Source organism: Felis catus, chromosome D4 (genome assembly GCF_018350175.1).
Source record: "Felis catus isolate Fca126 chromosome D4, F.catus_Fca126_mat1.0, whole genome shotgun sequence".
NCBI classification, from domain to species: Eukaryota; Metazoa; Chordata; class Mammalia; order Carnivora; family Felidae; genus Felis; species Felis catus.
The window spans coordinates 83199934-83223925 of NC_058380.1; the positions used below are offsets into that span (position 1 = coordinate 83199934).

The window sequence follows — 23992 nt, forward strand, 5'->3', positions numbered from 1 at the left end:
GGCGCGCTGGGAGAACGAAATGCCTCATGCAGAGCTGGGTGTGGAGAAGGGGCCAGCAATGGTAGCTTCTCTTCCCCTAATGCAGAGAAATAATGAAACGACATGGGCTTAATCCTGAAACTCTCGGGGGTGAACAGAGAGAGGCTTTCTCCCAGACTAGATTCACAAATGGCACCGTGGGAGGAGGTGTCAGGCAGCGTGCGCAGGGAGATGCTGATTCTAATTCTGGGAGTCATTTTGCGAAGCACCTCTTCGCGGTGACTCATTTGGGGACTCGCTGCAAAATCCTTTGAGTTAAAAACAAAAGTCGAATGGGGCTCAGGTTGCACCCATTTCCCTCTACCCCCTACCCTGGCCGACATAGTGGGGGGAGTGCAGGGAATCTGGAGGGTCTCTGGGCTGAATTGGACCTGCTTTTTTTGCCCTCAGCATATCCACCTGGGGCTGGGACCATGCCGGAGGGAAGGAAACAGGTGAGGAGGAGAAAGGCCGGGAAAACAGTGAATGCTCCGCCCTGCCAGCTCCTGAATTATAGCCCAAGAGGGCAGGAAGGGGGCGGGGAGGTGCACGAGCCTTCTTTACCCCCCTAACACTCTGCATTGGCGTCAGCTCGCGGGAGGTGTGAACCATCTCTGCTGATTGCAGCTGGGCTGTGTGCTGTGTGACCTGGGGCAGGCTGCTGGACCTCTCTGAGCCTCAGTTTCCTAACTAGAAAATGAGGATATTAGGAGTACCTGTTAAAGGGGCTCCACGAGGCTGGGGTAGGGCTTTGCAAACTGCAAAATCCTACACCGGGGCTTCTCTTCCTGGGGGTCTGACACTGCTCTCAAAGTTTCCTTCCAAGGGAAATTTCAGGTTGTCCTGTAGCCTACCAGGACTGTTCTTGGAACCTCGGGCCTGTCCTACATACAGAAGACCTCTCATCACCTCCCCTCTGCTCAAGTATCACTTCGTCAGAGAGGCCTTCTTCCAGCACCTTCTATGAAAAAGCACCCCTGTGCTCTCCTAGCCCTTTCCTATTTTATTTTCTCCACCAAACTTATTAACCACACCATGCATATTAGCAATTTCTTCTCCCCACGCCCCACCCCCCAGATTGAAGCCCCAGGAGAGTCAGGGCTGTATTTTGTTCCCAAGCATATCCCAGGGCCTAGAATAGTACCTGACCGGTATCAGGTGCGCAGAGATAGGCGTCGGGTGATTGAATGAAGCAATTACTGTTTGCTGAGTGGATGTGGTCAATACCACTGATCTGCTAGTAACCCTGCAACACATTGTCTCAGAACTTCTATTTATTTCTATTACTTTTTGCAATGTTATTGCTTATAGTTACCTCTTCGATCTACCTGGTATTTATTGTCACGTATATCATGCGAAGTGAGGTTGTAAATGAGTCCCCAACTAAACGGCTAACAAATGTGCCGAATGATCCACTCTGCTCCTGCTGGTTTGTGGAAGGGCTGGGACTGAGCTGGGTCCTCTGGGCCAGCTGCCTCCCCATCTGTCCTCTCTTATACCGGCAGCCCAGGGCTATGTTGTTCACGCGGTAGGATTGCCTAGATTAGCAGGCACTGGAATTAGACAATCTGTGGCCCAGCTACCTGTTCAACCGCTTACCATCTGGGTGACTTTAAGCAAGAGAATTTGTTTCTTTCAGCTTCTATTCTAAACCTCATGTATCCCTTCTGTAACATGGGCACGAAAGCAGCCTCATGCCTCCTTCACAGAATGGCTGTGCGGTCGTAAGACTGGCACACAGTGGGTACTCGGTTGGTATCATTATTGTTACAGATCACAGCCAGGTGCAATACTGGGGTATCCTCTCTGTGCCCAGCACGGTGTTGTGACCAAGCTGGACAGTAGTCAGGCAGTCAGTGTCAGTCCCTGGTTCCAGTCCTCCTCGGGAACATAGCACAGTTTTGCATGTGGAGGAGAAGCAGCCAGTGTGGAAACAGGAACCGTGTAAGCTAGAAGCGTCCCCTCTGGGGATGGGGGGTGGGGTGGGGGAGACGGGTTCCCTTAGGAAGTGAAGCAGGGAACTGAGCAGCAACCTTTGGGGCCCCATGGAGACTCTGTCTCCTAAGCATTCATTAGTAGAGCCTTCTCCCAGAAAGCTCTGCACATTGACTCTTACTAGTCCTGGGGTCCACAGGAAGTGGGGAGCCCCAGATGAGGAGATGTTGGCACTTTGAGGGCAGGGAGCAGCACCTTTGCCACATCAAGATATCCTTGGAGCCTACCTCAGTGCCTACATGCAGTAGGCGCACAATAAGCGCTGGTTGACTGGCCAGCATGCCCAGGGCCGTGAAGGGAGCAACGTTAGGTGATGGGTACACAAGAATGGATGGGAGGGGTCCACGAGTCCTCCGATCGCGGACCCTAATCCTAAACGTCTAGAACCCGAGGAGGGGTGGAGGGGAGTCTGCTGGGCCTGACTCGCTGTGAGAGTTTGGGCCTCAGTTTCCCCATCTTCGAAGTAGGGCGCGGGGTGCGGCTCGGCCGAGCGGATCACCCGCGGTCCAAACGGCTCGGGGGCGCGGAGCGGTCCCGCGCCGGGCGGTAGCCGCGGGGCGCCCCCCGGGCCAGCGTGGCGGCAGCGCGCACGAGCGCAGGGGGCGGCGCGGCCCCGCGGTGGGGAGGGGCGGGAGCGCGCGCGGGCCCGCGCAGGCGGCGGCGGAACCGAGCGGACGGGCGTGCGGCCGCGGCGCCGCCGACTCGTGTGGGACCCTCCGCTCCGGCCGGCCGCCCGCCGGGCCGCGCGCCGCTCTTCCCGCCGGCAGCCGAGCCGCCCGCGCGCTGGTGAGTGGCCTGGGGCCGGGGCCCGGCGGGATCGGGCCGGGGAAGGGGCGGGGGCCGGGCGGCGGGGCAGTCACCCGCAGCCGGGCCGAGGGGGGTGCGCGTGCTCGCGCGCGCGGCCGCGACTCGGCGGGGGACGGCGGGCGGGGGTGTACGCGGGAGGCCGGGACGCGAGTGTACGCGAGAGCCCGAGTGTGTCGGCGGCCGTGCGTCCGAGCGTGCGTGGGCGGCGTGTGTCCGTCTGCCCCTCGGGGTGTGCGCCCGAGTGTGCGCGTGCACGGCGGAGGGTCTGGGTGGTGGGGTTTGCGGTGAAGGAGTGCGGGGGACGCGCGCGTGGCTCCCTTTTGGACGTTTATTGTTTACTGTTTGCCAAGGAGTGTGCCAAGCGCTTCACGTGGGATCCCATTTTTGTGAAGGAGTTGTGTGGGTTCGGGGAGTACGTGCGCGCACGTGTGTGAGCGTTCACAAGTGGTTTCTGTGTGCATTTGTGAGCCTTTGAGGACTAAAGTGTACAGACGTGCGTGTGGATGTGTGTTTTGTGTCCGGGAGTGTGGGAGTGTGTTTATTATGGAGGCCGAGGGCCCCCCTTGGCACCCACAAGGCGTTTTGCATGATGCGTCAGCCCCTGGCCCCGATGCCAGGGAGCCCATGGAGAGAAGTAGGCCAGGGGTGGGCACCTGGTGGGTGCTGGGCCTTGTGTGGTGAATGAGGGCCAGCGGTCAGACCGGTGGAGCCAGGCTGGGCCTGGCAGAGAGGGAAGCCTCAGAGCCAGGCGTTTGGTGGGGCCCGCTGTCGGGACCCTGCATGGGGCCCCCCGGGTGCCCAGGCTGGGCTGGCGCTATGGTGGGTCTGGCAGAGCTACTTGGCCTGGTGTCGGAGGACTTGTGTTCACTTCTTCCTAAATCCTCTTTCTGGGTCTCCTGGCTTTGTTCTCGCCCCTCTCCGGCCCTGGCAGATTTTAACCTTTCCCCTGTGCCTGGGGGGCCTGACCCTGGGGAGACTAGGGGTCCCAGGATACTAGTCTGTGTATCCGGGGGTCTCTCTGTCTCTGCTTACTCTGCTAAGTAGATGAATACTCGTCCAGTTGATGCATTTGTTGAGCCTGGGCTCCAAGCGTGAGTCCCCAAGACAGTAAGAAACAGCACAGCACTCTGGGGATGCTGGTTTCCAAGGTCTGTCCTGCAGCTTTGAGGGACGGCTTTTGGGGGGGGGGCTTTAGAAATGTTGAAAATCTCTGCAGTTGAAGGTCTCAATTGCTTCAAGGCCAACTTTAGAAACTCTAGAGCGCCCTAGTTCCCCTGCGTTTTCAGAACTCAGCTTGCCTCTCTGAGGGGAAAATGTCGTGCGCAGGCAAATCTTGGAGGCACATTTAAAAATCCGTGGTGTTAATGGAAGAAGAATTTCATTGAAAGGGATGTAGAGCCGGCTGGAAGCGCCCCGTTCCCCAAGCAGCAGCTTACAGAGTGAACTTTGGACGTCTCTTTTAGCAAACAAAACCTGGAAGGAAACAAAAAGACCCACATTCTTTTTCTTTTTTGTCCTAAAAAAAAAAACCCCCAAAAAACGAAGAAAACACCTTCTGGGTTTGCTGGAAATGCTGCCTCTCCTTCTCCCCTCAAGGCCAGGCCCTCCCTCCATCCCCCACCCCCAAATAAAATATGCCTGTGGGGAGCTGTAGATGAGTCACTCCCTGGCAGAGAGCCCCACGGGCAAACATTTGGGAAGGTTCTTGCCTAACTTCCCAGAAGAAAAGGCCCAGGATTTAAAATGGTCCCTGTGGTTTGTCAGCCACTGCCGTCCCAGTCTGCTTCGGAAATGACTAAAAAGTAGTTTCTGTCCTCACAAAACAAAGTCTCAGACTGAAGCGGTGGCCCAGGTTGGTCTGGGCTTGGGGTTTCAAGAGGGTTTGAAGAATCGAAGCTCCTGGTTTTGCCCGGTGGCGTTCCCAGTGGCTCCGAGCAAGGAGGGGGCAGGGAAGGGGGAAAGGGAGCCATGCTCATGGAGCCCCCTACGGTGCCCTGATCACAGTTGTGCCACAGAGAGGTCGAGCCTGTGTCCTGGGACTGCTGAAAGGAGGTGGAGGCAGGATCCTGTCACCTGCCTGACTTCAGGCCTGTCCTCTGAAGGTGCGCGGACGGGGTGCTCGGTGTTTTCACACATCTATTCATTTAACCTTCATGAGGATGTAGGGGGTTATTATCTCCATTTTACAGATGAGGTAACTGAGGCTCAAAGAGATGAAACGATGTGCATAATTTTCTGTAGGTAGCGCTACAATTAGGGGCCACCATTTATTGAGGGTCTCCTGTGTGCCAGGCACGATACTGAAAGCTTTAGGCTTATTTCCCTCAATCCACTCAGCAACACTATGAGATAGGAACTATTTGAATACTTAAAACTTTTTTTTTGAGAGAGAGAGAGAGAGAGAGAGAGAGAGAGAGAGAGAGAGAGAAAACACGCATTTGTGCATTTGTGCAGGGGAGGGGCAGAGGGAGAGACGTAGAGAATCTTAGGCAGGCTCCACGCTCAGCATGCAGCCTGACAACACAAGGCTCAATCCCACGACGCTGGGATCATGACCTAAGCTGAAATCAAGAGTTGGACCCACAATCGACAGGGCCACCCAGGCACCCTTAGATAGGAACTATCTTGATGCCCATTTTACAGGAAGCTGGGGACACAGATTAAATAATGTGCCGAGGATCGTGGACTGCCATGCGATTGACCCTGGAGTTGAATTCAGGCTGGTCTGAGCAGAGCCAGCAGTCTTCCCACTGGACCTGGAAAGTAATGGTCACTGTCTTCCAGGTTCCTTCAGGGCTGGGTTCGTCGGCCGGCTCCAGCCTTCCGGGACAGGGCTTCCTGAAGGTGCTGCCCTCCTTCCTTGTCCACTCTTGCCCTTCTGCTGTGGATGACCCACGCCCAGGGCCAGGACCGTCAGAGAGAAAGGTCTACAGTTCACATTTTTTTCTTTGCTCATGAAGTGCCAAAGATTGGTTTCAGAAGGGAAGTGTCAAAACAATTGTCGAAAAGAGAAGAATATTCCCTTCCTCTTCTCGGGTCAGACCAAGCAAGGGAGTTAGCGGGTGGGGAGTGGAGGACCCTGGTGAGTCATCCGAGATTAAACATGGGTTGGCATCTCTGGGCCTGTGTGGGGAGGGAGCAAGCTGGGGCACTGCCCTCAGGCAGAGCCCAGTGCTGGACCCCCCAGTGATGGCGCGTTACCCCCAGGGCCCCGACTCCCAATGCTGAATACCTGACAACAGGATCATTTCCATGTAGGCTGCTTGTCACTTGCCATTTTAGCCCCGTGCCTGTCTCTCTTCCTTGTTCGTTTCCTTTTTATCACGGTTTATACTATGCTGTTCTTGAAAGGAATGTTGTGCGTGCGGACCTGTGCCGCTTGGGGTGTGTGGGGCCCCTGCAAGTGTCCTTTGATGTTGGGAAGGAAAAGGCATTCCTCTCCCTTCTGAGCGTGTTCTGCACATTGATGAACATTTGCAAATTGCTTTGAGATGCGTTAATTTAAGGTGTGAAATAATAGATCTTGTGCGAAGGCTCAGCCACATTTCTGGCATTGATGGATTTCTCTCCCGTCTGGCCTGCGATTTGGGGAGGTAAAAATAGTCCTTGTTCCTACATTTTTATCTTTATTTATTTATTTATTTATTTTTGCTGATGTCATTCTTAGGAAGCGGTGTGCACATACCACGGGCCTTTCTTTTGGCCATCACTTCGGATGGTTGCCAGAATGCTGGTGACCAGAATGTGGAGCTTTGGGGAGCAAGGCTGCTCCTGGCATGTGTGTGGGGCGTCATCTGGGGTGGTCTAAGCACCTCCCGGTGGGGGGGGGTCTGTGAAATGGCTTTGAAATGCGTGGGTGGTAGACGATGACCAGGATTGGCCAAAGATCTTCAGTGGCTTTTTGGTATGTGACCATCTGACTGACTTGTGGGTAGTGACAAGATGGCCTTTGGAGAAAAGGTTTTATGTTTTATGTTTATTTTTTTTTTTTAGACTTGTATTTTTTTAAGTTAAGCCGTATGCCCATTGTGGAGCTTGAACTCACGACCCCGAGATCAAGAGTCAGATGTTCTACTGACTGAGCCAGCCATGTGCCCCGAAAATATTTTTATTTTAAACAGAAAAAAATCAGGTCAGTGGCTTCACCCATTCTTGTCTGAGCTGGGTGACATACTCGCAGTCTCTTCCTTTGGCCCAGACTGAATTAAACCAACAGCCTTCTCAGACTCAGCTTCCAGACAGGAGCGGACATTGGGGCAAATCAGTTGGTGGTGTAATTTCCTGTGACGTTCAATTTGGGAACTTGAACGTGGAGTGTGATCTAGCAGTTTGACATCTGTCCTTCCAACGGACTTGCTTGTGTGGAAACAGACCCACATATACAGCCTCTGCTGTGTTGTCTCCAATTCTGGATTTTTCCACAGACGACTGCTCGGGTGGTCTGGTGGCAAAGGCCCGGTCTTCTGGCTGGGCCTCTTGGCATCCACCAGGAGGATCACCGCACCCCAAACCCAACTGGTTGCTTTGGCTGGATTCTGGGGGACGGACGAGCGAGGGGCCAGCCGAATTGAAAAGTGGTGCAGTCGGGATCTGAAATGCATTCAGTTCCAACCGCCTTGATCCGCATGGAGCCGATCTTTCTTTCTCTTAGACATCTGTGTGATGGTGACCTCATAGAAGAGAAAAAGGGGCTTTATGTAGGAATTCCATAGAGTGTGAAGGAATTTCTGCAGGGGAAGGGGGAGGGAAGCTGCCATTGAGAGCCTGCGGTTCTGCATTTCCTCGAGTTGTTGAAGCCCCACACTTCAAAATTAGGCTGGGGGTGGGGCGGTGCTTGACCTTGAGAAACGGAGCTGGCGCCTTAGAGGAGAGCTCCCCAAAGCCCCCAAGTTGTAGTTGAGGATATGGGGTTGGTCCCTCAGAGCCCTTGTCACTGCAGGTGAATGGCAGACTTGGAATTTGTCCACCACCCCTCTCCCCAAGGTCTGCCCTGCCTTGTTCCTTGTTGTCCCCAAAGTCTTTGAAACTGGGAGTTGTCAGGAAGAGACGTGCAAAGGGGTACCCGTTGCCTTGCAAATGACCTTCAGCTCTGGTGAGTCCAGAGCAGTCCAGAGAAGAACCACACGCCCATTTTACAGAATGAAGACTGGGGCCCAAGGAGGGGAAGGCACTAACCCACGATCACATTAAGGACTTGAGCTTTGGCACCAAATGGAGCCAGGTGGGAGTCCCAGAGCAAGCCATTCACCTCCCGGAGTCTCAGTTTCCCCAACTGGGGAACAGAGACAATATCAGGACATTTGTCCCTCATAACATTTGAGGGAAGAACTACAGGAAACAATGGATATAAACCCCTCAGCACATGGGTGGCACCCCAGAAGTGCTACCCCGAGATTTTATGGGAGGTGAGGAAACTAGTTGTTTCCTAGGGTCACCGGGCCGGGGTCACTGGGCCAGGAAAGTTGTTTCTCTGTCCGGAGCATTTTCAGCGCCCCTGCCTACTGAGGCCCTAAGTGAGGCTGAAAGCAGTGTCAGGGGCCGCTGAAGCACTTCCCCGTGATCATGACCCTCAAAATAGACCGGGAAGAGACGCGCGGTTTGGACCGAGGCGGGCTTTAAGTCCGGGTGCTCTGGGCGGCCCAGGAAAACGTGTAGAAGTCAGTGTCTTGTGCTGCCCTCCACCCGCCCCCCCACGAGGCTCGGAAAGGGAGCCTTATAAGGTTTTGACGCGTCCTCTTGGAGTCGGAGGGTCTCGGGAGGCCCCAAGAGCTGTGTCAGCCACAGTGTGTTATTAAGCAAGGCAGATGTTTTGTTAATTATTTACACAGCGTCGGGCCCCATCAGAGGTCTGTGCTGACAGAAGCGGCTGTCACAGCCCCGGGCCCGGGGGGCAGGGAGCCCTTGCGGAGGGTCCGCACAGCGAGGCCCGGGCCCCGGGTGGGGGCGGGGAGAGGCCATGCGTGTTTGGCGCTCCCTCCTAAGCCATTTGGGGTTCTGTCGGGCTGGCTTGTCCCTAAAGGGGGGGGGGGGTCCTTGTCCCACGGAAGTGGCCGCCCCTCCTGAGGCAGCTTCCGTGGGCCACAAACGCTCTTCACACCTGAGACCCTGCCGTGCTGTGTGTGGGGAGGGGAGAGCCTCAGCGGGCTCCGGAGCCACCTTGGAATATTGCACCTCTACTCCCTCATTGGGAAAATGGGCCAGTAGCACCAGGCTTGAGGCCCTTGATTCTTGGACACTGTTTGGCAGGGAGGAGGGTGAAGGGGGGACTTGCCTTAGAAATCCAACTTTAGGGCGCCTGGGGGGCTCAGTCGGTTAAACGACACCCTCTTGATTTCGGTTCAGGTCACTGTCTCGCGGTTTGTGATTTCGAGCCCTGCGTGGGGCTCTGCGCTGACAGTGCTGAGCCTGCTTGGGATTCTCTGTTTCCAGCTCTCTCTGCCCCTCCTCCCCCTCAAAAAATGAATAAATAAACATTAAAAAAAAAAAAAAAGAGGGACGCCTGGGTGACTCCATCGGTTAAGCGTCTGACCTCAGCCCAGGTCAGGATCTCGAGGTTCCTGAGTTCGAGCCCCTCGTCGGGCTCTGTGCTGACAGCTCAGAGCCTGGAGCCCCCTTTGGATTCTGTGTCTCCCTCTCTCTCTCTGCCCCTCCTCTGCTCACGCTCTGCCTCTGTCTCTCAAAAATGAATAAACTTCCAAAAAAAGTTAAAAAAAAAAGAAATCCAACGTTAGAACCAGAATTGTGAAAAGAAAGGGGTCTGGGATCAGAGCCTTCCCTGAAGGGTCACTAAGGGAGAGGGACTTTAGCTGGGGGGTGGGAGGGGGGTTGTCGCGCAGGGCAGACCTGTCTTCCCACAGCACTAACCCCGTTACCTGTTTTACATAAGGAGGCTTCGCACAGGAGTCATTTTAAGAAAAGATTCTCGGGGCGCCTGGGTGGCTCAGTCGGTTAAGCGTCCGACTTCGGCTCAGGTCATGATCTCACGGTCCGTGAGTTCGAGCCCCGCATCGGGCTCTGTGCTGACAGCTCAGAGCCTGGAGCCTGTTTCAGATTCTCTGTCTCCCTCTCTCTGACCCTCCCCTGTTCATGCTCTGTCTCTCTCTGTCTCAAAAATAAATACATGTTAAAAAAAAAAAAAAAAAGAAAAGATTCTCATATGAAACATCCATAGTCTATAAGTCCATGTGGGGACAGAAAGCAGATTGGTGGTTACCAGGGGCTGAGGGAGGGGAGCATGGGGAACTACCACTTAATGGGTACAGGGTTTCCTTTTGCGTGATGACAATGTTTCCGAACCAGAGAGAGGTGGTGGTTGCATAACACTGTGAATGTGCTAAATGCCACCGAATTGGTCACTTCAGAACGGTCAACTTTATGTTACGTGGAAAAAATGTTCACAAGGTTCCGATGCTTAAAAATAAAAGCATGAAAGCCTCTCATTTTACAGATGGGGAGACTGAGGCCCCGAGAGACTGTGACCAGTTCCCAAGGTCATGGACGCTGTCCTGCTTCTCAGGCCAAGGCTCTGGTCATGGTGCTTGAGCCTGGGCTGTGGGCGAGGAGTCCGATGCAGAAACACAGACCCGTGCACAGTCGTGCGGGTGGAGTGGACTCTGGTTAACCAGACCCGCCTGTGCCGGCTGGTATGCGGCCGTCCGTTCACTCATTGATTTGAGTCATACATCCCAATGTCTGGGTCAGGCCTTATTCTGGGAGCTGGGTCCCAGAGACCCTCTCAGGGCCCCACCCCACAGCCTCTAACAACCTGGTAAGGACGGGTTGTGTCACGAGCTCCTCTGGGTGCTGGTGAACATCTGCAGTAGGCATCTTTCCAGGGCTCGTTCTCTGGGGAAGCAGGAACCCTTTCCAGGAGGGAGGGCATCCGAGCCAGCCTTGAGGGAAACACGAGGTTTGCCTGGAGGTCTCAGAGGGCTGGGGTGAAGGGCAGGTAGACCACAGGGTGAGTGGGTGGGTGGGCTGCGGGATGGGGTCGTGGGCTGTGGGCAGACCCCCAGCAGTGTGAAATCAGAGACCTCTGCCACTTCCCCAGCTCTTGACCCCTTCCATAGACCTGGCACCTACTGTATGCATCATTCCATTCTAACCCTTTACGTGGATTTTTTTTTTTAAACGTTTATTTTATTTTTGAGAGGCAGAGTGAGAGAGAGCATGAGCATGGGAGGGGCAGAGAGAGAGGGAGACACAGAATCCGAAACAGGCTCCAGGCTCTGAGCTGTCAGCACAGAGCCCAACGTGGGGCTCGAACCCACGGCCCACGAGACTGTGACCTGAGCCGAAGTCGGACGCTTAACTGACTGAGCCACCCAGGCGCCCGCCCCACCCTTTACGAGGATTAACTCATTTGGTCCTCCCAGCAGTTCTCTGATGTAGATGTCATGATGCCCACTGTGTGAACGAAGAAACAGACACTGAGAATCCAGGATATATGTGCTTAGTTAATTACCATCAGCATGTGTGCTGGATGGAAGCCGGCCGCATCGGGGTCTGGTCTGCAGAGTCAGAGGGCAGAGGCTGCCATCTGGAAGTGCCTGTCATGTGGGCTGTGAGTTGGTGGCCAGGTCCAGGGCCTGGGAGAGGGCCTCCTAGGCAGCTGGAAGGAACAGCACGTGGCAAGGAGCAAATGGTGGGAAAAGACACTGCTGAGGCCTGCGGGACCTTGGCGGTGGGGGGGGGGGGGTGGCCTTTATTGGAAGGGCAGTGGGGCTCTGCTCCCTCTGGAGCCTCGCTGCTCAGCGGTGTTTCTTTTGCTTGCTATGTTCCAGCCATGTGGCCTCCTTAAACCTTTCCTCAGACGGGTCAAGCAGATACTGCCCTCTGTCCCCTCTTCCTGAAATCCTCCCCCTCCCCCCCCCCCCGCCCCAGTGTTCCCCTGACTTGCTCCTAGCCTTCATTGAGGACACCCCAAAAGTCACTTCTCCAAAGTGACCCTGTTATCCCCATCCTGTCAAAATGAGTCCCTCGCTCCTTTACTCCTCTTTCCCTGACCTGGCCTTATTTTTCTTCGGGACCCCTACCCCTTCCTGATTTCCTGTGTTTGTTGTTTCCCTCCCAGACTGGAACGTAAGCTCCATGAGGGCAAGACTTGACCTGCGAACCACCACTGTATCCCCCGTGCCCAGCACTAGGCCTGGCACGTAGTCGGTGCTCAATGGGTATTTACTGAATGAATGGAAAGTTTCAAGTGAGCAAGTGGCAGGATCCTTGAAGAGTGTCTGTGTGAAGTTACTAAACCTGTTAGCAAACTTTGCTTCTCCCAGTGGACAGACAAGGGCTGAGTTGTGTCCAACTGACCCTTCTCTGTTCAGAAAAGGTTGCTTAGAGAAAGGCTCAAATTATTCCAAGGGAGAAACCTACACTTATAGAGGGCTTGTACCTCCCAGAGTTATTGGGGTCTTTTTCTTTGCTCCTTCTCTGCAGGGGCCATTCTTGATGCCCGTATAGGAGCAGCATTGGGTTGGATTGAGTGGGTGCACGTCTTAAAGCTACATTTTTTATCAGGCATACTTCTTCTTCTCAGAGCACATATCTTTTGGGGTTTGCTTAGGGAAAGGGAGGTGTTTAACCTTCCCAAGCCACCTCTGGGCACAGACACTGCTGTGCAGCAAATGAGCAGAGCCCGCAGTTCACCCAGCCCAGAAAACGGGGGGTTGGGAGTTGAAAGAGGAAGTGATTCCCTAGCTGGTGTGGCCTTGGCAGGCCACCAGGGTGGGTGCCCGGATTGCGGGACCACCGGGGACCACATGGCAGACATACAGGGAGCTGGGGAAGAGGGAGCCCACCCATACGTTTGGCGGGTCCGGCTGAGTCCAGCCGGATTTAGTTACACTAGCATCTCAAGTGCAGACTTGGTGTGCCTGACTCAGTGTGTATGCATTTCCTTCGTTCATCTCCCCCAGGAATTTTAGTGGCCTTTTGTGTTTGTTTTAAATGCCAGCCTCCTCAGCTAACCCAAGAGGAAATGAAGACTGGATTTTTCTCTGTGGAGAGGCTGGGGACAAGGGTGAGGCCTGCCCACTCTTAATGGTGACAGCACAGCATCTGGGAACTAATGCACAGAAAATACTTGTACTTCAAGCTAACAACTTTGGTTTGCACATGCTTTTGTGGCATCCCAGGCCTTCAGATATCACCCATCTAGAGCTTAAGCACATGATGAGCACAGTTTCCAAACTCTCAAAAGGGCAGTGGTGTGTACGAGCATTTTAGTGACATTTGGGGACAAGAGAGGCAGTGTGGAAGATGCTCTTTGGTCGCTAGTATGTAAGAAGTTCATGGATGCTTGAATGGCTTACGGGGCGGCATCTTTGAAATTGCACGGTGCTGAAAATTCTAGGACATATGGTCACTGTGATGTGCTAATGTTAGCAATCGAGATATTTAATTACCCAGAAAAAAACCCTTTGCCTATCCACTACGGGTTACTGGAGAGCCTTTATTTCTCAGGAGGAAGGTCTCACACTGTGTGATCCGGACCAGCAGACAGGGAGTCATTATCCCTCATTAATTTATTAGCTAATTAAGTGATTTATCTGGTCACACGTTATTCTTTCCATTGCTGTTCATTGGCAACATTTACCGGGTCCCACTCTGTGCCTGGACTGGTGCTGGGCACTGGGGACAGAATGAAACAGAAGAGCAAATGTTACCGAATCCCCACTGGGTGCCAGCCCTCTGGGTGGTGGTGTGGGCTACAGGTGAATTCATTTCCCTGTGGTCGTTTACTGAGCACCTACTATGCACAGACCCATAGAGATGCTGAATGAAAATGATCCAGTGCCTTGTGGTTTGAACTCTCACTGCATTTTGATGGGGTCTTTTGGTCCTGGCCCCCCGCTTCCTGTGGCAAATCCAGCCAGCCACCGTTCGCAGGCCCTGGAATGAACCAGAAACAATCCAGATGCCCCAGGAACCGACGTGAGAACAAGGCATCTCCTTCACACGTTGCGTCTCAGTTCCGCATCTTGCCGCCACCCAGCATTTTGAGACAGAATGTGAGATCTCGTGGTTGGCTAAATACATAAATATTTTATGTCTCGATATTCTGAAAACGAAGCCCAAATGTGCAGAACTGCAGCACATCAGTGCTATAGATCATATGTTATAATAATCTGATGACATGTTGTTTAAATATTTATGGACTGATGCGCCATGACAATGGGGGGAGAGTGTAGTCTTGGAGCAGAGTCGGGGCAGATGCTGGAAAGGAGGGAGCGGATTCACGCGATCCTGGGAAGCACCACGCGACGCTCAGGGCTTTGATTTGATGTTTTCGGGTTTCGTGACAATAGCAGTGGCTGACATTTATTGAGCACTTGCTGTGAGCCATACCCTTCACCGATGTCATTTCATTTGATCCTCAGAGCAACCCCACGAGGATGAGGCTCTTGATAATCCCACGTGACCTAGGGGACACCGAGGCCCGGGCAGGTCAGATCTGCCCTAGACTCCACAGCTGGAGGGGCCCAGGACCAAACCCAGGCTGGCTGCAGTCTGAGCTCATAGTCACTGTGTCTTCTGCTCTGCCCGTGACCAGTCCTGTCGGAAAAGCTGCCACTGCCACCTGGTACCCACTGGACTTTCTGAATCACAGAAAGAAAGATGACGTCTGTGACATGTCGGGCAGGAGTAGAAACCCTGGGAACAAATGTCTAGCCCAGCAGGGGTGACTGTGTGCCAGCAGAGCCACCAGGCCACGTGCCTGGCACGAGGCGGGGACGCAGGAAGTGGCAGTTCTGCCCCTCTGCCATGCTTTTCTCTGTTGGTTCTGTGGTCATTCAGGAGGGGGCTGTCTGCAGTCCGTCCTGGGCCCCAGCCTTTACCTGAGCCTTACCCTGTCCCTGCAGTGCGACGTGGGGGCACTAAAAACAGTAGCCCCTGGTTCTCCCGACAGCCCTGCGAGGTAAGCCCTGGGTCACCACCTTACAGATGAGGGGCTCCTGCCATCTCCCAGAGGCCACTCCCCACCTCGGGAGGCAGTGCGCCTGTGCGGACCATTCCTTCCCTGCCTCCCCGAGGCTCCGCTGGACGAGGCTCCCTCCACCTGTCTGTGCCACCATCGGCCCTGCCTGTTTCTGTCACTGCTCGGCATCCTGTTGATCGTCACATCCCCAGCCCTGGAAACTGGGCCTGGTCCACAAGACAGCAGCAAGTGACCAACTACAGGGGTTCCAAAAAGAAGGTCTGGGGGCAGGGGTGAGGGAAGGGCCAGTGATCGTCGCAGACCACGTGGTGTCTTCTAATTCTGTGGAGGCCTAGGGATGTCCCCAAGGGCCTCCAGGTTAGGGGATAGGAGTCAGAAGGTCGTATAAATGGAAGGTAGGGTCAACTACATAATTTGTGAAGCCCAGCACAAAGTGAAAATGCAGGTCTTCTTGTTTAAAAAGCAGGAAAAAAACCCGTTCCTTGTCAGTCTCTCTCCATCCGTCACGGTGGTTTTTATTGGCTGTTAAATGCCGTGCTTCCTTGGGCACAGGGACACTCACAGGGCAAGGACAGACCCTTGCAGTTACCCTGTGGCACACCTGACCCCCTGATTGCACTCGGGCCCCTGCCAAGGGTGGAGGGTGGCAGGGGTTATGAGTTAGGGGTCAGGAGCGGAAGTCTTTGTAGGCTCGGGCCCCAAGCCCCCAGGACGTGCACCACTATTCCACCAGACTTCACTTAAAAAACACAAGTTCAAAGGTAAAGTGAAGACTTGAAAGGCAGCGGACACAAGTATGAAACTCCCAAGCACGGGGCTCCCTTCCGAGGGCGGGGCAAGACGAGACTGCACTGGTCACGTGCAGTGCGTGCAAAGCTGGCCCCAGTGGGAGGGCAGCAGCCTCCTCCCACCGAGACACCAATTTCAACAGCACGGCCCCTGTATCGTCCCTGCACGGGCTTGGGGCCGGATCTTACCCGGGGGAGAAGCTCCCCTGTGAGGTGCTGTCTGTAGACCACTGGCCTGCAATGTGAGTGCTATCAGCTGGCCAGCTGGTCCCTCTCCTCACCCTGGGCCTCTCTTGCCAAGCCCACACCATAGACATGGACACGAGCCAATTGGAAATGCCACCCCCTTCCCCGATTTCACTCCTCATGTTGTTGCCAGATGTTATCATACCGACAAACCCATCCCCTCCGCCTTCTTATCCTTGAGTGACAAGGGTCAGAAACCAAATGACAAGGTCCTGACCCATTCGCTCAGGAAGAATGCCAAGCAGGTGGTGCCCCAGAGATCAGAGAGGGTGGGGAGCTCAGATTCCACCAGCTTCCCACGCTGTTCTCAGCCCTGAAACTGGGGGGCCTGGCAGCTACAAGATGTGGACATCTGGCCACTCTTGAAAACACGAATGAGGGAGGCTTGGGAAAGTTAACTATTGCTTATCATTTAGTACCTACTGTGTGCCGGCAGCGTGGCCAAACGCTTTATCCGTGTTACCTTAGTTAATCCCCACAACTTTGGGCTGGCCCCATTTTTCAGGTGAGGATAACTGAGGTTCAGAGATTGAGGCCACCAGTCTAAAGCTATAAGCCACATGGTTTGGAAACTGAGACTTGAACCCAGGCCTGGCTGACCCCTAAAGCCAGTGAGTGCTCTTCGGCTGGGTGGCTGGGGCCACCACCTGGCTGAGTCTTCTGCCTCCACTATCCGTTGCGGGTGCACGAGGACGGGACAGGAGCCAGACCCTGCTGCTTGTCAGCTCCTGCCTCTGAGCAAACACCCTTCTTGGCAGGGAGCAGGTCCCGAGGCTCTCGCTCCAGCTCTTCCCCTCCGAGACCAGCCAGCCGTGCGGCGGTCTTAGGTCCAGATACGGAGGAGGGAGGTGCGGGGGTTAACCTGGACACCCTGGATACGAGCCACGCCTCCGCCTTTTGCTCACCACTCTCCTTGACTTGTTGCTTCCCACCGGGGGGCGTCAGTTTTCTCACGTGGCAGAGCGAGGGGGAAATCTCAGTTCCTGTCCCTGGGGGAGTTTTCCTGACCCAGTGAGGAAAGCAACGCACCTAACAGCCATTCAGCAGTTGGAGACTGTTACTGTATTGACAATAAGCAACCCTGTGTGGGGCGAGGACTGTAGTTTGGTGTCACCTGTGATGTTCAGGAGCTCCTCTGCACACGGGGACCACGTTAGCCATCACTCAGCCCAGAGCTGCCCTCCCGGAAGAATTCGTCCGTTCCTTGCTTTGTGTCGTCATTCATCCATCCAACAGAGCCAGGCACTGTTCTAAGGGGCATAATGAACAAAAGAGACAAAACGGGGCTGGCATTCTGGTTGGGGAGAGCCGTCACAAGCAAGAAATGAGTCAAGTATGTCCAGTGTTACTGCCTCCGAGTGTTGGAGGCAGATGAATGGGAGTTGTGGTGTGGGGAGGGGTGAGGGTGCCCCCCCCCACCCCCTCCATGAGGCTCCCTCCTGGGGTGATGCTCCTGCAGTCTCTCTCTTCCCTCCAAGGGCAGTCTCCTGAGAGTTCACATACTGCCTGTTGTTCTAGGTCCCGGCTCTCCCGGGAGGTGCTGGGATGGCATCACGGGGCATCTTGCTTTGAGAAAGTGGTTTTCCCAGCTAGAACGTGGGAATTTTCCCTCGGGCATTCCCAAGACTTTGAACTGCTCGGTCTCAGGGCTGCTGGTTACCAGGGCCAACCTGGGCAGGCGCTGGCCACGTATTATTGCACTGACTCCTCTTGGTGACCCTGTGAGCCAGGCTCTTTAGTCCCATTTTACAGACAGGGAGAGGGAGGCCGAGCGAAGCTGAGTCACTTGCCCAGGGGCCAAGTCAGGATTTGAACCCAGGCCTTTGGCTCCCAGAGCACACATCCTAAACCACTGTGTTCTAGTGCGGACGGGTGCTTCTGTTTCTCTGGGCGTCAAAAACCACGTGCTCCACCCAGAGCAGCAGATGTTCAGCAAGCACCTACGATGTGTCAAGGCTGTGCTGGGTGCCGCAGGAGGGCGTGGTCGAGAAGAACGCTCAGATTGGCCTGAGAAGTGATTGCAGTTACTCTTTCCTCCATGCCTGTGAGGCGGGTAGCGTTAGCCCCGTGTTAGGGATGAGGAGGCTGAGGCCCAGAGAGGTTCCTCAGCTTGCCAAGGTCACACAGCCCCAGCTGCCTGCCTCCACTTGCTCAGCCTGTTATCAATCGCCGCTGTCTCCTGCCGGCGTCACCCTCCACCCTCATTTTGCGCTTGGACCAACTGAAGCCCAAAGAACAATTCAGCGACTTGATTCTGAATTGGAGGAGGGTGGGTCCTGGCGAACTTTTGGAAATGGACACCCTTTCCACAGTGAAATTGCTTTTGAGATGCCCCTGACCCTCAGGGCAGAAGACCAGAGAAATTATAGCAGTTGACGAGGGCCTGGCAAGCGTGGGCCTGGGGACCGGGCCTGGGGAATGGAGGCGAGGGTAGGTGATAAGATAAGGTGTCAAGGGTCCTCCCTGGACTGACAACCAGGGCGATAGGGTTTCCTGACATCAGGGACAGACAGGCTTTTCAAAGGAAATGCTTCCAGGACTGTCCCGTTCCTCCATTAGCAGACAGCCCTCAAAGAGCAAGGGAACTGCCGTATATTCCATATTCACGAAATGGTGAACCGGCGATCAGACCTATTTATTTAAACCCGGAGACGACGAGGCTAAAGACTTGAGCTCTGAGCGGGCGCACTGCCTCACTGCAGCAGGGGAGCCTAATCTGCAGGGTTTTCTTCCCATTTACGGGTTTTTTTGTTGTTGTGTATTTGTAAAATGAGGCTTCTGCTGGCAAAAGCAGGTTTTAGCGAGTGCGGCAGCTCTTTCAAGACCTAATAAGGCCCCAAAGGAGGGTGTGTTCCGGCAACATTTTCCTTCCCCCCCGGGGGCGGCCCGATTCCTTGCCTCCTGCACTTTGGGCACCATGAACCATCCGTCTTGCCTCCCATTAACGGAATTACCGCCATCACTGCTGCAAGGACAAGATGGGCCCGTTCGAACTGCCTTGGGGACAGAGGCAGGAGTGGCTGCCACGCAGTTTTGCTTAGAGGGGAAAGGAAAGAAAAAGAGAGAAAAACCAAACTCCCACAAATGGCTGGTTCCTTAGGTCTTAAGAGCCTGGGCTCAGGAGGAAAGAGGCAGCCGGGCGGGTTCAGCCCCGCTTCCTGCTCACATTCCCGGGCAGGAAGTGCCGTGAGCCTCTCAGAGGAGAGCAGACGGCACAAGTGATGGGGCCTGGGGTCGGCAATCTGGGATCCTACCTGGAGACCCTGTGTCAGGGAGCAAAGCAGTTGGGGCTGCAGGTTAGAAAGAACGTTCCACCGTGGCTTGAGCTGCTTCAAGATGTCAGGAGCGACTTCCTGATGGGCAGCTGCGGGGGGAGGGGGGCATGGGGCGGGGCGGGGGGGCAGTCTCTCTGTTCTCATCAGTAAAGGGAGGGACCATGAGCTCTGTGCCCTTTGAGTCTCCTTGGTTGGCCCTTGATACCTGGCTTTGGGGTGAGGCCAAGGCCCACGAAAGCCATAGGGCGAGGCTAGCAGCCAGAGGGAACGCAGAAGAATTACAAAGCAGTCATGACCCTGCAGCACATTGAGGCATCTCTTGGTCCCTGGTTAGCTCAGAGTGAGCTTGGGGCCTGTGTGTCACTGGGGTGTGTTCGGGGGGGAAAGTTCTGCCCCTAGGCCTCCACCCAGCCAGGGGTGGAGGCCCCCCACCCTGTGCCCAGCACCTCCTCTGCCAGTGCCAGTTCTCTTAACAGTGTGTTATTTCTATCGAATCATCAGCTATCTTTTCCTAAACAGCTTCTCCTCTTATTGCTATTAGTACTTTTTCATCAGAGGACCCCTCAGGGGTTCACATTGCCATCATCAGCTAGTCTTCACCTTTAAACAGCTCCATTGTGTAAGTGAATCCCAGGCTCAGAGAGGTAAAGGGACTTCTCCAAGGTCACACAGCAAGGATTTGGACCCAGATCTGTTTCCTCTGGGAGCCCGTGTGCCGATAACCTGGGAGGATCTTCAGGGGATAGTCGGGTGGAGAGGGCATGCTGGGTGGAGCACTGGGGGTGGGAAGCAGGGGTTGCGGAAAACCAGAAGACGCTCTCTGGGGCCGACGTGGTGGATGACAGGTGCCACCTGGGATTGGGGTCCGACAGGCAAGGAGGCCTTCGATGCTAAGCTCTGGAGCGATGGCTTTACCTGGCTGCCTCGAAGGCTGACACGGGAGGGGTGGTGGTGTTGGCGGCGTGTGTGGAAAATGGCTTGGTGAGGGTAGGTGATAAGACCAGGAGGGGGTGAAGAGGCGCCGGCGTGGACGACAGTGTGGATGGTCTCCGAGCCTCTCAGCCGCCTGAGGCTGCAGTCCCATCCCTTTGACTCGGCCCCAGCCCCCCACCTCCCCACCCGCCACCCCAACCCTTCCTGCTGGGTGTCTGACGGGAGGCCCCTCACCTCCGCACCCCAGCCTCCCTCACAGCTTTCTTGTGAAAGGCAAGGCCAACGCCTAGGACTTGCTGGGGACAACGTGAGAATAAATGATAAAATATGTAAAGCTTGCAGCACTGCTCTGGGAAGGGGGGGGAAGGTGCCATGGGTGTGTTATTTTCCCTAAATCCTATTTCTGCTTGTCATTTCTTTCCTCCCCGTCAGAGAAGCAGTTCTGATTCTTGGGGATGAGAGAAGTCGGAGTTCATGCCAGTACATCAGCCAAGGGCCAGGCCCATTTGAGCTGTCTGTCCCTAACTACATTCGTTTCCCGATTTCCAGGCCGTCTCATTAATCTGCAGGATCCCTGGTTCTAACGTGCTTCCCAGGGATTGAGTTGCATTGTCACTGTGATTGAATTCTGATCCTCCCTTGATTGATTGATTGATTGCTTGGTCGGTTGATTGATCTGGAGAAGTCAGAGGCAAAGCCGTGAAAGAGGCAAAGTTCTCCTGAGTTCTGCGTTCTGTGACATGTGGTGTGTGTTGAGGGGTGGGCTGGGGCCACAGCTTCCCCCCCCCTCCCCCGCCCGCTGGGAGTCAGCCTGTCTGGCAGCCGACGTCAGCTGTGCAGTGAGGGGCGCTCACAGCCTCAGGTTTGGTGTAAGGCAGTGTGGTGTGGTAGGCGCGCCCAGCAGAGAAGCTGGCTGTTCCTGGGATCTGTCCAGGTGTAGTTTTCCACGGAGGCAAGATTCCCAGGAGGGTGAGCCCGGGCTAGCCCAGGAGCCGCTGGGTATCATCCCACGGAGCCAGGTGGTTCTAAAGGAGACTGGGTTCTGCCTGCCATTAAGGGGCTCAGCCCCCCCGCCCACCTAAGGGCCTAGCACCTGCTGGGGATGCGGTCTGAGTGTTTTTATGTTGAGTGGACAGAGGAGGGTAAGGAGATAAATGTGTCACTTACTGGCTGGGTGACTTCATGTATCTAGGGTCTCATTTTTATTATCTCCAGAAGCCATATTTCAGTTGGGGAGACTGAGATTCAGAGAGGTGAGGATTGTGGCCAAGACACCCAGCAGAGAAGCCTTGAGGCTGGTCTGCCCACGTGTGTGAACTTCCGCTCCCAGTAGAGCACTGGTCCCTCTGTCTGGCCTTTCCTTCCGGACACCGAGCTCCCCCAGGGCTGGACGTGGCCTGCCCAGACCAGGCCTGCGCTCCTGCTCCTGCACCAGGGCCCCTCCCTCCTGTCAGCGCCCCCTCCCCTCAGTGCTGGGCGGAGATGGGGCAGGTGCACCTCCTGTGTGCCGGTCACACCCTGCGGACTTGATCTACGCCACGTCATTGAACAAGCGAGCCTTTTAGGTAGGTCTCCTCCCCATTTTCAGATCATGAAAGCGAGGCTCAGAGAGGTGAATGAAACTTGGCCAGGGTTTCCCAGCAAACAAGTGACGGGGCCCAGGTTCAAATTCAGGAAGGACAGTCACCTGCTGGCTAGAGAAGGGGTGGCTTTGACCTGTTACTGTGGGCATGATGTCAGAGGCAGAACTTGCCCACGCAGAAAAAGCAGGGAGTCTGCCAGGGTTGGGCAGGGTAGGGGGGCGGCCCCTTGGTTCCCCAGGAAATGTGGGGCTAGATAGGGCCCCAAACCCACTGGGTCCCCGAGCACCCACCCAGCCCACCTCTTTCTGGCTTCGGGTGCTCTACCTGGGCAGTGGGAGGACGGGAGGACCTGGCTTATCTGAGTGCTGATTACATGCTAAGCAGTTTGCTACCCAGTCTGAATTAGTTGTGCCAGGGACCCTGTGAAGCCACATGTCCTTATTTGCATGGCCTGACCCCTTCCTCAGCTACACTTCCCCGTAGTGCTTACTGCGGTCCAATGTCTGTGTCCACCACTTGACCCCTCGGGGGCGGGGGGGATGGGTAGGGTCTGTGCCTCAGACAGCGCTTGGCTTTGTAGGCTTCTCAAGAAATACTTGATGCATGACAATGGGATGAAAAGGAAACTGAGGTCCGTAGAGCCCCGGCCAGTCCACGGCCAGCTGGGGCCTTGCTCACTGGCCGGCTCTCAGCCTGGAGTTCCAGGTGTGCCTGTCTGTGTCCCCACAGGTTCACGCTGCCCCAAGAAACTTCCAGTCTGCGCTTGTGGCTTTGGATCAGCTCTGAAAAAGCGTGTCCTGTGACCGCTCAAGGAATCTGGGCCTTTCGCCCAGAAGAGAGTGTGTTTCCTGGCTTCCTGAGAACTGGGGCCCACCCTGCCCCTGGCCGGGGCTTGCAGAATGGGAGGGAGGGAGGGAGCGATGGGCTCCGGCCCGGAAAGCGACAGCATCAGGCCTTATCATCTGAGGTTGGCCACCCCGTGCCCGAGACTGTCCCGGCAAGGCCACCCCTGCATGGCCGTTAATCCTAGCACTCCAGGCACAAGTTTCTCCACTTTTGGGGCATCTTCTGCGGGGGAATTAGCGCTCTTGAGTTACTGGAAAAGAAGCATTCCTCACGGTCATACAAAGCTTTATCCCTTGGACGGCGCTCCCAGCACACCTCACGGGTTACCACGTGGCACACGTGGGTGCGACGTTCGTGAAGCACAGGGTGACTGGCTTCCATTGGGTCATCAAGCCGCCAGGGCCAGATGTTTCGAAAAGCTCCTTCTGGAGTGCCTGGCATCTGGCCTTTCCCTCTGAGGCCGGGTGCGGGTTTACGAGGTGTCTTTGAAGAGAGCTGGAGTCATCCGGCCCGTGATGTCTGTACATTGAGTAATTTCACGCTTTGGTTTTTTTTTCTTTTCAAAAGAAGGGTCTGGGCTTCTTTCTCCTTCCCCTGCTTTTTCCTTTGTATTTTCTTTTCCTTAGGACCCTCCCTCACTGACTGGCCTGGAATGCCTCCTCCCTGGGGCTGGGAGATCACCCAGTCTGGAATGACCCACAGGTTAACTGGGGTATATTGGGCAAATTTCTGAGAGGGAGAAAACCTTTCTCGTCCACAGAGGAGAGTGGGGGAGGCCAGCCTCACTTCTCCTCGGCCAGGATTGAATAAAAATAATCACTCGGGAGGGCACGCTGGCTTGAGTTTGCCGGTTCCCCAATGCCAGATCCACGCCAGGCCCGGGGCTGTGTGAGATTCTCACCCATCTATAGGAAATGAGAAAACTTAAAGACAGGCCTGGCGTCAACTACTTTCTTATGTCAGGTGTCCTCTTTCACGAAGGACGGTGATAATAGGTGGGAATGTTATCGTAGGTGCCAGAAAAAAAGTTGGCAACCTTCTAAGGTCCATCTTCAGAATTTAGGGGAAACGCTACAGGCCTGTGAAATCCCCAGACCTGGGAGCCACTGATTTATTTCCTCTGCAGCCTGAGAAACAGAAGTTGAGCCTGGAGTCTTCCGGGAAGTCTTCAGTGCTTGGGGAGGCTGGGGAGCTGGCGGCCTGTGAACAGCGGCCATGCTTGGGGGTGAGGTGGGAGTGGATGAGTTACCCAGAGCCCCCATAACAAATCACCCCCAAACTGGGAGCTTATCACAACGGCAGTTTAGTCTCTCACAGTCCTGGGGCCAGAAGCCTAAAATCAAGGTGTTGGCAGGGGTTGGTTCCTTCTGGAGGTTCCGAGGGAGAGAGTGTTTCACGTCTCTCTCCTGGCTGCTGGTGGTTGCCAGCGATGCTTGGCGCCCCTTGGATCGTAGACTCATCACTCCAGTCCCTTCCTCTGTCATAACGTGCCCTTCTCCCTGTGTGTCCCTCTTCTTATAAAGACACCGGTCGTTGGGTTTGGGCCACCCTAATCCTGTG

The 23992-nt window shown here is 55.1% G+C and overlaps 1 protein-coding gene across 1 annotated transcript in view; it reads left to right on the forward strand.

The window, feature by feature from the left end:
* The first annotated feature begins 2662 nt into the window (after nt 1-2662).
* NEK6 (NIMA related kinase 6) overlaps nt 2663-23992 on the forward strand; it is an 85861-nt gene continuing 64531 nt past the window's right edge. The window contains exon 1 of the mRNA XM_023242702.2: nt 2663-2799. The gene's annotated coding sequence lies outside the window, so the exon portion shown is untranslated. The remainder of the gene's footprint in view (nt 2800-23992) is intronic.